The sequence below is a fragment of the Mauremys mutica genome, chromosome 4, assembly GCF_020497125.1.
Source record: "Mauremys mutica isolate MM-2020 ecotype Southern chromosome 4, ASM2049712v1, whole genome shotgun sequence".
Taxonomy (NCBI): Eukaryota; Metazoa; Chordata; order Testudines; family Geoemydidae; genus Mauremys; species Mauremys mutica.
The window spans coordinates 49,418,500-49,432,548 of NC_059075.1; the positions used below are offsets into that span (position 1 = coordinate 49,418,500).

At 45.3% G+C, this 14,049-nt stretch overlaps 1 protein-coding gene and 1 long non-coding RNA gene across 4 annotated transcripts in view; one reads left to right on the top strand and one right to left on the bottom strand.

The window, feature by feature from the left end:
• The window catches only part of LOC123370239, a 54,605-nt gene extending 48,701 nt beyond the window's left edge, over positions 1 to 5,904 (bottom strand). Inside the window, exon 1 of the long non-coding RNA XR_006579318.1 lies at positions 5,673 to 5,904. This is a non-coding gene — a long non-coding RNA (uncharacterized LOC123370239). The remainder of the gene's footprint in view (positions 1 to 5,672) is intronic.
• A 231-nt stretch (positions 5,905 to 6,135) lies between these two features.
• HEATR5A (HEAT repeat containing 5A) overlaps positions 6,136 to 14,049 on the top strand; it is a 131,917-nt gene continuing 124,003 nt past the window's right edge. Inside the window, exons 1-2 of one of the 3 annotated variants that reach the window (XM_045016018.1) lie at positions 6,136 to 6,231; positions 6,955 to 7,031. The gene's annotated coding sequence lies outside the window, so the exon portion shown is untranslated. The remainder of the gene's footprint in view (positions 6,232 to 6,954; positions 7,032 to 14,049) is intronic. The other 2 variants (XM_045016016.1, XM_045016017.1) reach the window with 2 other exon arrangements.

Consider the following 14,049-nt stretch of genomic DNA (forward strand, 5'->3'; position numbering starts at 1 on the left):
TTGTGTATTAACACAGTCCCAGATTACATGTTTACTCATTAATAATTCACTATTTGTTTATAACAGACACAATGACTCATTTAAATTCCTAGTAAAGAATCCTATATAAGAGAGATTGTTCTTGTGTGAATAATTTGTGCAAATTCATTAAAATTCTATCCACTTGGAAAAACTTTGTTTTTCACACCCTCCTCTGTTTTAGGCCAACTCCTTAAAAGTGCTGAGGAGTAGCAGTTTTCACTGACTCGAGGAATTGCTGGTAGCCAATACATCTCAGGAATTGATCCTTTTATGTGTTTTCTAATAGAGAATCTGTAGGTTTTCATGCCCTTAATATCTTCAGAGAATCTTTTGAAGCTTATGAGTTATTTTACTATATTTAAAATATTTCTGAGAAGGGATGAGGTTGGAGATTAACAAAAGTACAACCATAGGCGTGTGCAGCATATTTCATTAGGGTGTGGATCCAAGGAGCCCTGCCCCCCTCAGAACCCTCAACCCACCCTGCTCCTTGCCCTCTGACTGCCCCTCCTAAGACCCCCCCCACTGTAACTGCCTCCCTAGGACGCTACCTGTCCCCTGACTGCCCCAACCCTTATCCAAACCCCCGCCACCAGACAGACCCCCGCGACTCCCACACCTATCCAACTGCTCCCCACCCCAACAGGACCCCCAGAACTCCTGACCCATCCAACCCCCCCTGCTCCCTGCCTGCCTCGACCCCTCTCCACACCCCTGCCCTGACAGGCCCCCCCCAGAACCCCCAACCCATCCAAACCTCCCTGCTCCTTGTCCCCTGACCCCCCCTCCAGAGACCCCCCCATCCCCTAATCACCCCCAGGACCCCACCAACTATCCAATCCCCCTGACTGCCTCCTGGGACTAGCCACACCCCTGCCCTGACAGGCCCCCTGGGACCCCCATGTCCTATCTAACACCCCCATTCCCCGTCCCCTGACTGCCCCTGAGACCCTCTGGCCCATATTCAACCCCCCTGGCCCAGCCAGGCCCCCTTACCATGCTGCCACTCAGAACAGAGCCCCACCAAATCCCACTCCCTGGACATCCCTTGGCCTTGACCAATGACATGATGGCACTTACGGGGTGGGCGCAGAGAGCGCCAACCAAGTTGGAGCACAGTGGTTGAAGAGCGCTATGACCGATGTAAGTCAACAACGTGTAGTGGTGGGGAGGCGGCAATTGGTTGGGCGGGCGGGGTTAAGAGGGTTCTGTGTCAGGCAGTCTGGGTGCAGGCAGCTCAGTGGGGGATCTGGATGTACAGGGAGATTCCAGGTGCAGGGGCAATGGGAGTCTGCAGGGGGGACCAAGTGAAAGTGGTTGGAACTCAGCGGGGGCAGTTCATTTGGATGGGGGTCTAGGTGTAGGTGGTTGGGGTTCAGTGGGGATGGTGTCTGGGGGAGCTCATCGGGGTAGTACAGATGCAGGGGAGGTGGAGCTTGTCAGAGTGAGGGTTTGATGGGCCTGCTTAACAGGGGAGCCCCAACTGCTGCCAAGGGGATCCGCATACTGGCCCCCCTGCTTCCCCTATCCCTTTCTCTTCCCCATCCCATGCCCCTTCTCCACCACTCCATCTCCACCCCATCCCACCCCTTCCTTCCCAAACTGCCTCTTTCCCTCTGCCTCCGCTTCCCCTATCTTCTTCTCTTCCCCATCCCATGCCCCATCCCCACCACTCCATCTCCTCCCCATCCCACCCCCTTCTTTCCCCACTGCCTCTTTTTCCTTGCCCTGGCCTGCCCCGCCCCACAACTCATTGTTGTACAAAATGAAGGATGGCTCCCAGCACACAGAAGGGAGTTCAACCAGCACTAGGACCCAGAAGGTGGTGTCCAGCTGGAAAGTCCAGGGAGCTGAGCAGCACCTCCTTTTTTCAGGGGGGCTGCGCAGCAACTCTGCGTTCACAGAAATGAGGGGAGGGAGGGAAGTGGCATGTGACCTTGCACCCCATGTGGCCCCCACCCCTCACCTCTATTTGGGGTGGGGGGCAATGCCATGCCATGAACATTTCCAATCACCCCCCCCCCCCCCGTTTCTCCTTCACTTTCTGCAGGGAAGCAAAGAACACTGCAGGAGGGGGACCTGGGCTGTTTTAATTCCCCCCTTGGGCCCAGGAGTGCCCCACGCAGACCACCACTGCCCAGCGCCCCAGAGACCCACTCCCCCCACCCTGCCTGTCCCCCAGCCACACTCACCGGCCTGCTGGGCAGGGGCTATTTGCCTTCCCTGGGCTGAGCCAGCATCACAGCTGGGGTCGGTGGGAGATCAGAGTGGGAACGGAGGGGCCTGCCTGGGCCAGGCTCCCTCAGAACCTCCTTGCCTGGGGCCCAGACGAGCCCCCTTGCACTGGTCCCAGGCAGCTCAGCCCCAGGAGGTGGCAGTCTGAGCAAGACGAGCCGGGGCCACACTGGGGAGGGGGCAGGCAGACCCCTGTGGGACGTGACTCCCGAGAACCTCCCAGACAGTGGAGGAGCAAGTGGGCGGAGGGGATGGGGCGGAGATACCTGGGCTGACCGGACAGCTGAGCGGAGCACAAGGGAGGGGGTGGAGAGGAGAGGAGCCAGCCTGCAGTGGCCCCTCGGCTGGCAGCGCAAGTGAAGTGCAGCGCCTGGCCGGCTGACGGGCCCCTGTTGAGCATGGGCCCGGCCCCAGGGCGCCTGTGGTGCCATTGTAAACCCGCTGGTACTGCTCAGTATGACTTCAGTATGGCTCCAGGGCATGTAAGTCGGAATAGAATTTGTCACCTCATGCCTACAAAAACTTACATTTGTGTGGGTTGTTGCCATTTTGTTTATTTCTCCCAGGGTACTATTTCCTGCTTGCAGGAATTCCCTTCTACTATCTTCTGTTTCTAAGGGCTTGGCTACACTTACAAATTTGCAGCGCTGCAGCAGGGTGTGAAAACACACCCTCTCCAGCACTGCAAATTGCGGCGCTGCAAAGCGCCAGTGTGGTCAAAGCCCCAGCGCTGGGAGCGCGGCTCCCAGCGCTGTCCGTTATTCCCCACAGGGAGGTGGAGTACGGACAGCGCTGGGAGAGCTTTCTCCCAGCGCTGGCGCTTTGACTACACTTAGCGCTTCAAAGCGCTGCCGCGGCAGCGCTTTGAAGTGTAAGTGTAGCCAAAGCCTAACAGTCTCAAAGGTCAATAGCTGCTGGTTGGTGAGCTCATTTCTACTGCTACATCTATTGCTTTATGAGCCATTTATTGAAATAAACTATTTATAAAGTGACAAATACATTGATTTTTTTCAAATCTAGATGTCTGTTTCTCTGCCATTAATATATTCCTTTCAAACAGATATCACTACACCATTTTAAACAACTCTTATTCTGTGCCTAGACAAAAACCCGAGTAATGCTTTTCTGTACTGAGGTGCCATATCTTAGTTTCCCCAAAGGTAATATTTAGTAATTCCCCACCTCCCTTTCATAGATTATAAAGCCAGAATCATTCTGAGCATCTGATCTGGCCTGCAATCTAACACAGGACACGGAATTTCATCCAATAATTCCAAATCATGTCCTTGTGACTTAATTTGAAAATGTGCTCACAAAACACTTTCTAAACTGAGCAATGCACAGACCATAGTGTGGGATTTAATGTCTTCAGATGCAATAGTTTTCTTTCCATCCTTAGGCTGCTCCAAGTGCTGCAGCTCCCTTTTCTTGCTGGTTGTGGAAGACTTTACCTTTGCTTTCACATACATTATGCAATAGGCAAATATTATAAAAGTTACATTAGGCGCTGAACTTGGATTGGGGTTAATAGACCTATCTCTATTTTTCAGACAGTCTCGCAGAAACACATTTCACTATGACCCTGTCTTCACCTGCTTAGAACAGGTTTGTGTAATCTGGAAATTGTTTCATTACCAACTGCAAAAGATGATAGGCAAGGTCACCCAACATCAAGTGGAGATAGAGACAGCAATGCTAGAAATAGAGTTCCCTCTGCCTACTCCTTAGAAGTCCAGATTTCTTAAAACTTCTGGCATCATCTACTTTGCCTGGCCGCTCTATGTACAACTCCAGAAATCTGCAACAGTGATCCACTGAGTAGTACCCTTTTCTGTTAATTCACTGTTAGTTTATTGTGAGAAACAGAATGAGCACATAGGCACCATTCTGCAGGATTTGGGAATCCCAGTTATTTAAATCTCTGAATGACCTTTGGCACATTGGCCACCTTGATCTCACACTTATGTCATGCATACATTGCCATATGCTATGTGACACCTCTCTAACAACAGCACTGACTGTATACTTCCAAACCTTACACTAGTGCTAACTGATTGGCAAATACCTGTGGTAGCTAACTCTCCCTTTTCCACAGCTAGAGGTACTCTAATGTAACTGCAGTGTCAAATCAAGTTTATCACAGTAGTTCTCCAACTGGTTTTTGAATGTTATAATTCTTGACGTCCGATTTGTGTCCATTTATTCTTTTACGTAGTATTCTCCAGTTGGAGAACACTTCAACCTCTCTGGCCACTCAATTACAGACCTAAAAGTCGCAATATTACAACTTCAAAAACAGACTGCAATGAGAGACTGCTGAATTGGAATTAATTTGCAAATTGGACACCATTAAATTAGGTTTGAATAAAGACTGGGAGTGGATGGGCCATTACACAAAGTAAAACTATTTCCCCATGCTTATCTTCTATTCCCCCCCACCCCCAGTTCCTTATATCTCCTTATGTCAAGTGCTGGAAATGGGCCATTTTCATTACAACTACAAACAGTAATTTTTCTCTACTGCTGACAACAGCTCACCTAACTGATCATTCTCCTTATAATGTGTATGGTAACACCCATTGTTTCATGTTCCCTGTGTATATATATATATCTTCCTTCTGTATTTTCCACTACATGCATCCGAAGTGAGCTGTAGCCCACGAAAGCTTATGCTACAATAAATTTGTTAGTCTCTAAGGTGCCACAAGTACTCCTATTCTTTTTGCGGATACAGACTAACACGGCTACTACTCTGAAACCTGAAGTCTTCAGCATTTTGAGGTAGCTAAATTGAGTATCAAGTAGTTAATATGATGGGGTTTTGAAATAAGACCCTGACAACAAGGTCCTGTTTGTGCCTTTCCCTACACTATTTGCAGTCCGCTATGTGCCAGTTGTAGGACACTCTACATCCCCAAAGTAGCTGCATATCAGAGGTGCTTGTAAAATGAAAGCTGTACAGAAACACCTCCTGTCACTCCCTTAAGCAAACTGCTCTGTGTGTCTCTACCCCAGGCTGTTCCCAGTCATACCAAATATAATTCTGTCCCAATGCCACCACTTATATACTACAAAAACCCCTCTTTTAAACAAGTTTCAGAGTAGCAGCCGTGTTAGTCTGTATCCGCAAAAAAAAACAAAAACAAAAAAAAACAGGAGTACTTGTGGCACCTTAAAGACTAATAATTTGTTATTATTTATAAATAATTAATAAATTTGTTAGTCTTTAAGGTGCCACAAGTACTCCTGTTTTTTTTTTTTTCTTTTAAACAACTCGTTGTTGTACACTAGGTGCATTAGACATTGTATTAGACAGTAGGACTGTCTCCGCCTCATAACAGAAGGATCGGGCGGGTTAAAACTCACCAGAGTAAGTAAAATTAAAGTGACATTGTATTTTTAAAGCAGCTACTGACTTGTAACTATGGCATCCTCATGGTACCAGAGCCTTAGCCCCGGGGATCGGGCCACGCCTCACCAGGGCGTCGCTGTCCCCCTCAGTCCGCCGGCAGGACTCGCACACTTCCAGCCCAGGGGCGACCCCGCTTTCATGCGGCCGGGCTGGGGCCGTGCGGAGGCCAGTGGCCGGGGTGCTACGCTGCAGGGGTCCAGCGGGGATGATGCCAAGGCCCGCGTCCGCCAGCAGGCGCTGGCTGCAGCCCGGCGCGGCGCTGAGCCCTCTGGCGGGGAGGGGGCGGAGCCCCGGCAGCTCCCCCCCCACCAGGCGCTGCCGCGGAGCAGCGAGGCCGCGCCTGCCACAGCGGCCGCTCGATGGCTCCAGACCCGATTGCACGGCCCTGAGCCGCGCCTCCCTCCCGCCTCCCTGCAGCCCGGGGCGGCAGCGGTAGCTCGGCCCCTGGGTTAGCGTCTCCTCCGGTGCTGGAGGAAGCCGGCCGGAGCAGCGGCTTTCCCCGGCAGCACCTCGCCCTGCGGATCCGGAACGGGAGACTCGCCGGCTAGCTCCGTGCGGGCCAGGTAACCCGACCCGGGGGAGCTCTGCCCTGCCAGCCCCTCCCCCTAGGCTGGAGTATTTGGGGGTGGGGTGAAGGGGGCAGGAGCTCTGCCAGCCCCTCCCCCCTAGGCTGGAGTATTGGGGGGGGAGAAGGGGGCAGGAGCTCTGCCAGCCCCTCCCCCCTAGGCTGGAGTATTGGGGGGTGAAGGGGGCAGGAGCTCTGCCAGCCCCTCCCCCCTAGGCTGGAGTATTGGGGGGGGGGGTGAAGGGGGCAGGAGTTCTGTCAGCCTCTCCCCCCTAGGCTGGAGTATTGGGGGGGGTGAAGGGGGTAGGAGTTCTGTCAGCCCCATCCCCCCAGGGTGGACTTTGGGGGTCTGAAGGGAGCAGGAGCTCTGCCAGCCCCTCCCCTCCAGGCTAGGGTATGGGGGGCTGAAGGGGGCAGCTCCTCTCCGCATAGGCTGAAGTATGGGGGGCTGAAGTGGGCAGGAGCTCTGCCAGCCCCCATCCACCACAGGCTGGGGCATGGGGGGGATTGAAGGGGGTAGGAATTGTGCCTGCCCCTGCCCATTTGGTATGGGCGGCTGAAGGGGGCAGGAACTCTGCCCCCCCCCACCTCCACCCCCACCCTCATGGGCTGGGACTGGGGTTGGAGTTGAAGAGGGTGGGACCTGTTGTGAAATGCAGCTGGTGGTTCTTGGTCTGGAGGGGTGAGGTGATGCTAAAAAAGCATGTTGAACTCCTGCCAGGTTTCCCTGGCCCAGAAAGGTAGAAGGATGTCTGGACTTCAAAGAGAGATCAGATCCTGTCAGGAACCTCTATAAAGGTGAGGGCGATGAAGCGGGTCCAGGAGCTTTTTTCTAGACCTTTTACCTACTCTTTCTTTCTAAGCTCAGGGGGTGATAAATGGAGGAGGTGAGGTCATGCTTGACCTCCACACCCATGTCAGAGAAAGGGACAAGAATGGCAGAGCTGGCTTATGTATTTCTTTGGGGAAAGTAAAAGCAGCAAAGAATCCTGTGGCACCTTATAGACTAACAGACGTTTTGGAGCATGAGCTTTCGTGGGTGATCTGACGAAGTGGGTATTCACCCACGAAAGCTCATGCTCCAAAATGTCTGTTAGTCTATAAGGTGCCACAGGATTCTTTGCTGCTTTTACAGATTCAGACTAACACGGCTACCCCTCTGATATTTGGGGAAAGTGTTTGTCTTGCTGGGATTGGGAATTTACATGCCCAGAGCCTTGCTGCTCCACACAAAAGAACCTAAGCAGTCTGATGGTCTGTCTCGTCAATAACCATATTGATCAACATCAAAAAGCAGAGAGAAATAAACCTAACTCCTCATCCCCTTGTAGTTGCTGCTGATAAGACTGCTTAGACTGACTTGATAGATAGTCATCTCTGTATGTGTGTAATTCTAACCACAGAGCAGAAAGAAAATGAAATACGGTAAATCTAATTCTTCGCTGGATAGTTTCCTGGGATTTCTGAGCTTTTTCTGGATTAGTTTCACTAAAGGGAGGAAGATAGAAGTGTCATTTCACGAGAGAGACCGTGCCACTTTATTTTCTATTCTTACTTTCATGTGTACTTAATCCCAAAATGCTTTGTGTGGGTAAGTAATACAGAGGGCTAGAGAAGGAAAGAGGTATTGGCAAAAAAGAATAGGTTTTTAACTGATATTGAAATGGAATATAGAGTAGATGAGGTTGATGCCTTTAACAGTAGGCTGTTAAAGATAACAGGCGCTGCAGAAGACAAACGACCCCATGCTGTGAGTATGCTAGGGTTTGGGAGCATTTATTTTGTCTTGTAAAAAATATGCCACTGGGGATAGCAGCATTGGAAGTGCTAGTATAGACAAGGCTCCTGCAGCTGTTGGCATTTTGAAAAACTTGTCCAGTCTTGCCCAGGGCAGGTCTAAGTGATGCCAGAGTTTTGTCTGAACAAGGGCTCCTAATATTTCTTCAGGTTTCTGGAGCTCTACTTGTTTGGTGATAGTATGAATTTTGGAGAAGAGGGGAAAATCCTAAAATCCTAGTGTAGTCAAGGCTACAGTGTTGAGATTGGTAGGGGAGGGGGGCAGGTAATAGGATTGTGATGTGCAGGAAGGGATTAGAAACTGTCAAAGTGTAGATTTAAAGATACTTGCTTCTTTTGATGTTTCTATAATATAAAGCAGTTTTGTTTTTCAATGTTTCTTTAAATTTGGTTGGATTTTATTTTTAATGGGGATTAAAATGCTTTTGGTTATTTAGATCTTTTAGGTTGTAAATGCTGAACCTGTGGCAAAAATGGTCTTGCCGTTTTCATAAAGATAGATATAAACAGTCAGGAGATATTTGTCTTTCTTCTGTTATATGTCATGTTTAAGTATTTTATAATGAGTTGTATTTAATCACTTCAGAAATAAGTTGAATGTTGAAGCCAGATTGTTCCAGTTTTTAATTTATTAATTGATAGTTAAATCTCAAAGAAAAGAAAGAGAACTGTGTTAATTCATTGCTACAATGTTAAGTCTAGAGATATTTTGTATACTTGTGTTTGAATTCCAAATTAAATATTTGCTTTAGGGCCAATAAAATATTTGGATAATTGGCTAGTTTATGTAGCCATTGTGCCAACATTTGAAATCTGTGTACAGTTACATCTGCTTTTAGCTGTTTTAGAATCTTCTTTATCAAGCAGTTATTTTCAGTTTCTAGAGAATCAAGTGACACGTAGTACTAACTAGGGTTCTGATCCTGCATTGTGATGTGATAGAACAGGACCTTGCAGAGTCCCATTGACCGCATCTGTCAGAAGTCCATTGCTGGACAGTATATCATGTTTCTCAACCTTTTTGATACCAGGGACCAGCTTGCTGCCTTCCTAAACTCTGTCAGGGAAATCTCAGGGACCGTGGCTGGTCCACAGACCAGTTGCTGAGAAACAATCATATCCCAATACAGATGGAGCCTAGAATACTGCACCTTTAACTTAGAGGTGTGATGTCCTGAATGATTTTGGTAGAAGTAAATATAGTATTTGAGAATCTTGGGTCCTGATCCTGCAAACAGTTCCATGTGTGTTTAACTTCATGCATATGACCATAGTACTACTCATGCATGAAATCAAGCATGTGTGTAAGTATTTGCAAAATCAGAGGCTTTTCGAAGTCTTACGGGGTATCTACTCAGCAACACAAAGCATAAAAGAATTAATTTTTTCAGTATATGGTGCCTCTGATATGTTTAAAAATGTTCAGAATCCATATAGATGACTTTTTGTTTAAAATTGATTTCATACTGTTTTGATTTTTCTCCTGATGCTGAAATATTCCAAATATTAACATTTAATAAACATTTAATCTAGTTTCTTATATTTTTTTGATTGAGTGGAAGCATACATTAAATTCACCCATTTAGCCATAGAATGAGAGAGCAAGAATGAATCGCAAAGCTCTGAAAACAGACCATACTTGGACAGGCCAATGCATATCTAGCCATAGCAGCAGCAGTCTGTAATTACGTTTTGTGGTTCTGTACAGTGAGAATTTTAAGGTTTTGTCTACAAAGAAAAGGCACATCATTACTGGTTAGAAAGCATAATGCTGATGACATTGACACCTCCCACGTGATATTAAGGAAAGAGAAGTCATTGGGATAAAAACTACATATTTAGAGTTTTCCGTGCAGTCATTCTTTATCTATTTATTGCTAGTGTTTAGTCAGATTTTTTTGTCTTGAATGCTTTTTGTGTACATAGGTGGGTAATTGTTATACCATTTTGAGCAATCTGAGTTTGCTTTGACTTTGTTTAGACTCATCAAAAAATTGTATAGCATTGGGATATGACTGCTTAAATGCATTATTATCCATGTTTAAATTTCCAATTGTTTTAGCAGCTAGGATGTTGTATTTGTCATTTAAATCAGCAATATCGACTTCTTGCTACTTCTTATTGATGTGTTAGAATTCTAGCCTTTGTTAAACTGATTGAATCCTATTTATATTATATTATATTATGTCACAGTCTTGGTTTACCCAAGGATGCATTCCTGCATTCCTTGTGCAATCTAATCTCCCTTTGAAGTCTGCAGGAGTTCGGTATGTGCAGAGAGGACATGATTGGACTCTGAATCTGTTTTGGTTTTGGTCTGGAAGATAATGTTTGAGACTAAAATTAGGATAGATGTTTTAATGCATTTAGTTTGTGGGGGAGGGATAGCTCAGTGGTTTGAGCATTGGCCTGTTAAACCCAGGGTTGTGAGTTCAATCCTTGAGGAGGCCACTTAGGTATCGGGGCAAAAAATTGGTCCTGCTAGTGAAGGCAGGGGACTGGACTTGATGACCTTTCAAGGTCCCTTCCAGTTCTAGGAGATTGGTATATCTCCTATTATTATTATAGTTAAACATTTTGGGACAGCATCTACTGTCAGTTAACAGTCATGCAACGTCAATGAAATTGTCCAGTGTGTTAGCACATATTTTGACCCATAAGATGAGTACAAACACACTCCACCCAATTTTTATTTTAATGAAAAAACTTGATAAGTCACATAGAAGCAGTGTTTCTGTTTTGAAGACTTTATAGGTAGGTATGTTTAAGTGCTTAAATTAGGTTTGAGTATTGATAGTCTTGTCGTGCAGTTGGCTAAAAAATAACAATCATCCTATTGAACTTTTACAACAACTCTGCAGGAATAAAATTGATTAGAATTGTTAATGACCACAGACTAAACGCCAGAGGTTGGAAGACCCATTATATTGGTTACATTTCTTAGATTAATGTTAGAGAACCTAAAGCTTTAAGAAGAAAAATGTTACTGCAAACTAGTTAAAATATTGCTACTTTGGACTTCCCCAGTACCTTGCATTGATGAACAGATACTTGCTATTAGATAATTTGAGTGGTGTTTTGATTTTGGAGGGTTGTTTGTTTTTTGGTAGCCTGGCTAGGTTGATTTTGATTGTCTAGTTTACAGAGTATATGATTAGTTTGAGATTAGCATCCATTTTTCATTACGTCTGGAATGTGGAGTAAGCATGTAGGGGAGAGTCCATCATTTTATTGATTGAATATTTATTTTTATACCAAATTTATTGCATAAATGTTTCAGAACTTAATATTCAATATTATTTTGTCTGAAAATAATGTGTAGGGTAATATTTATTATGAATGAGTAACTGCAGCTCTTACACTTTGCTTTGAATTTTCACTACTAAGGAGAGGCAGTTGATAATGATTTACTAGATCTTTATCTGAATGTAGTGTCTAGGCACCCAAATCTTACTTGAATATGAAAAGTCATTAGTGTCAGCATCGCAGAGAAAGGCAGCAATGAGTGATCAAATGTTGTTTTTTATTCATAAAGTAGAAAACCTGCAGGTCTGAAAGGAAATTTGTAAATACTGTAAAATAATCACTGTCTACTAGTTCCCATTATTAATCAGTGATCACTCTTGGAATAGTGGGCCATGATTAAAATCTCAATATTTGAGTATGGGAGATTGGTAAGGATAGTTATTTTTTTCTGCTAAAAACAAATGAAACATCTGTGAAAAAAATAATAAAATTGCCATTGTTGCTTAGTAATTGAAAATTGTGGTTCATTAATGTCCTTGTTACACAGTCACATCTGTAGGAAGACAGTAATCGGTGGTAGATCTGGAGTATTTTTTTCAGCATGGGTATGTTTTTAAAGCACAAGTGGGTTTGCCACCACAGATGGAAGTCCAAAGTTGAGACTCATTATCTGCCCTATCTTGAATTTTACGTTATCTGTGGCTTAGTCAAACCCTGGCATGAATAATATTCTGATGTTCTTGTTTAGGAGTCAGTGCTAAAGGTAACTTCTCCAAATGTCTCAGACCTCAGTTTACCAGTTCTTTTTTCTTTATATGTAAACAAGTTATGTATTTCACTTTGCTGATGTAAGATGTCGGGTTTTGGAAACTGAACTATTGTTGATTTTTTTTTATTTGATGCTGTAAACTCTGCACATTGACATTATTATGGAATTTATAAATCTGGTGCCCATTCACTAGGAACTTTTCTTCTGAGAATATATTCTGACTCAGCCTTGCAAAATTCTACTTGCCATGTTTACAAGAAAAGTATCTTTCCATTAACATCTTTGCTATGGTAATGAATGATGGGTAGTTATATTTTCTCCCTTGGTTAGTAAATCTTCATGATTCTGCAAGGATGTTATAACTATAAAATGAACTTGACAGCTCATGGTAGAAAGAACGTATTTAGAATGACACTGTGATCTAGAGCTGTTTGGAAGATATATTTTGTGAGTTTGTTTTGTTTTTTCAGCAACATTTTCTGATTGGATCTCCTGCTGACTTGATTTATTGTTTGTTTGTTTATTTTTTAAGTAACTACTAAAGATTCTTGTTTAGGATACCACAACTTTCAAATAGTGTATCCTCAAAAGTGATGTTTTTAAAAATGTTCTTAAGGAACCCCATTGACTTGAGGAGTTGAAGAGCTGTCTGCATGGATCCAGTTGCAAGCCCAGGCCCTAAGTTGGTAAATGTAGATGGTTATTTAGGAGCAAATACATGAGGTCGGTAGACCTAACTGGTTTGCGGGACTCAATTATTGTGTCTTTATTTACAGAATAACTAGCTTTTTTCCTTTGGCCTGCATGTGCCTTTTTTGTTTGAAGAATAAATATGCTTTCAAAGTGAATTGCGTAATATGAAGCTTGCTTCATTTAATAAAATCTTCATTTTTCTTTTCTCAGTGGGTTTTTTTCAGTATTTTTAAATTGCAGGTTGAGAAAAATCACAGCCTTGATATTCCCCCAACCTTAAGGAAATGCCATAAAAGTATACCTGTGTCATATGTGGACACACACTTGTATCTTTTGTGACAAAGTTCCTCCTCTACCTTGGTGGGTCCTGCGCTTATTGGCAGATTTGCTCACCTCAGTGATCTTCCCCACAGTATGGGTCAACTCCTGGGTCTGGTCAGGAGTTGGGAGGTTTGGGGGGAACCCAGGCCCACCCTCTACTCCGGGTTCCAGCCCAGGGCCCTGTGGATTGCAGCTGTCTATAGTGCCTCCTGTAACAGCTGCATGACAGCTACACTTCCCTGGGCTACTTCCCCATGGCCTCCTCCAAACACCTTCTTTATCCTCACCACAGGACCTTCCTCCTGGTGTCTGATAATGCTTGTACTCCTCAATCCTCCAGCAGCACACTCTCACTCTCACTCTCACTCTCACTCTCACTCTCACTCTCACTCTCACTCTCAACTCCTTGCGCCTCTTGCTCCCTTCTCCTCTGGCTCCCCCTTGCCTGACTAGAGTGAGCTCCTTTTTAAACCCATGTGCCCTGACTAGCCTGCCTTGATTGGCTGCAGGTGTTCTAATCAGCCTGTCTGCCTTAATTGGTTTTAGCAGGTTCCTGATTACTCTAGTGCAGCCCCTGCTCTGGTCACTCAGGGAACAGAAAACTACTCATCTAGTGACCAGTATATTTGCCCTCTACCAGACTCCTGTACCCCACTGGTCTGGGTCTGTCACACTTTATATTGTACATTCTATGGGGTTGAGGTGTTTCTTCCTTCATTTGGAAAGTGGCCAGCACTTTTGAGCGTGACTACACTAAAAATAATTAATAATATTAGGATCCACCTTTTCCTTACACCATATGTTGACATCTCACGGTGGACTGTCATTGCTCCATCCATGATTTTTGTATCCATGCTCCTTTCTGACTCTAGCACCAGCATGTTGCAGTAGACATTACATTTCCTCACTGTTCTCCTTGCTTGGAAAGCTGTAGATTTGTACCCTCTTCTGATTTCTTTTTCAAGTTAGTGTAGTTGCCAGAGGCTATAA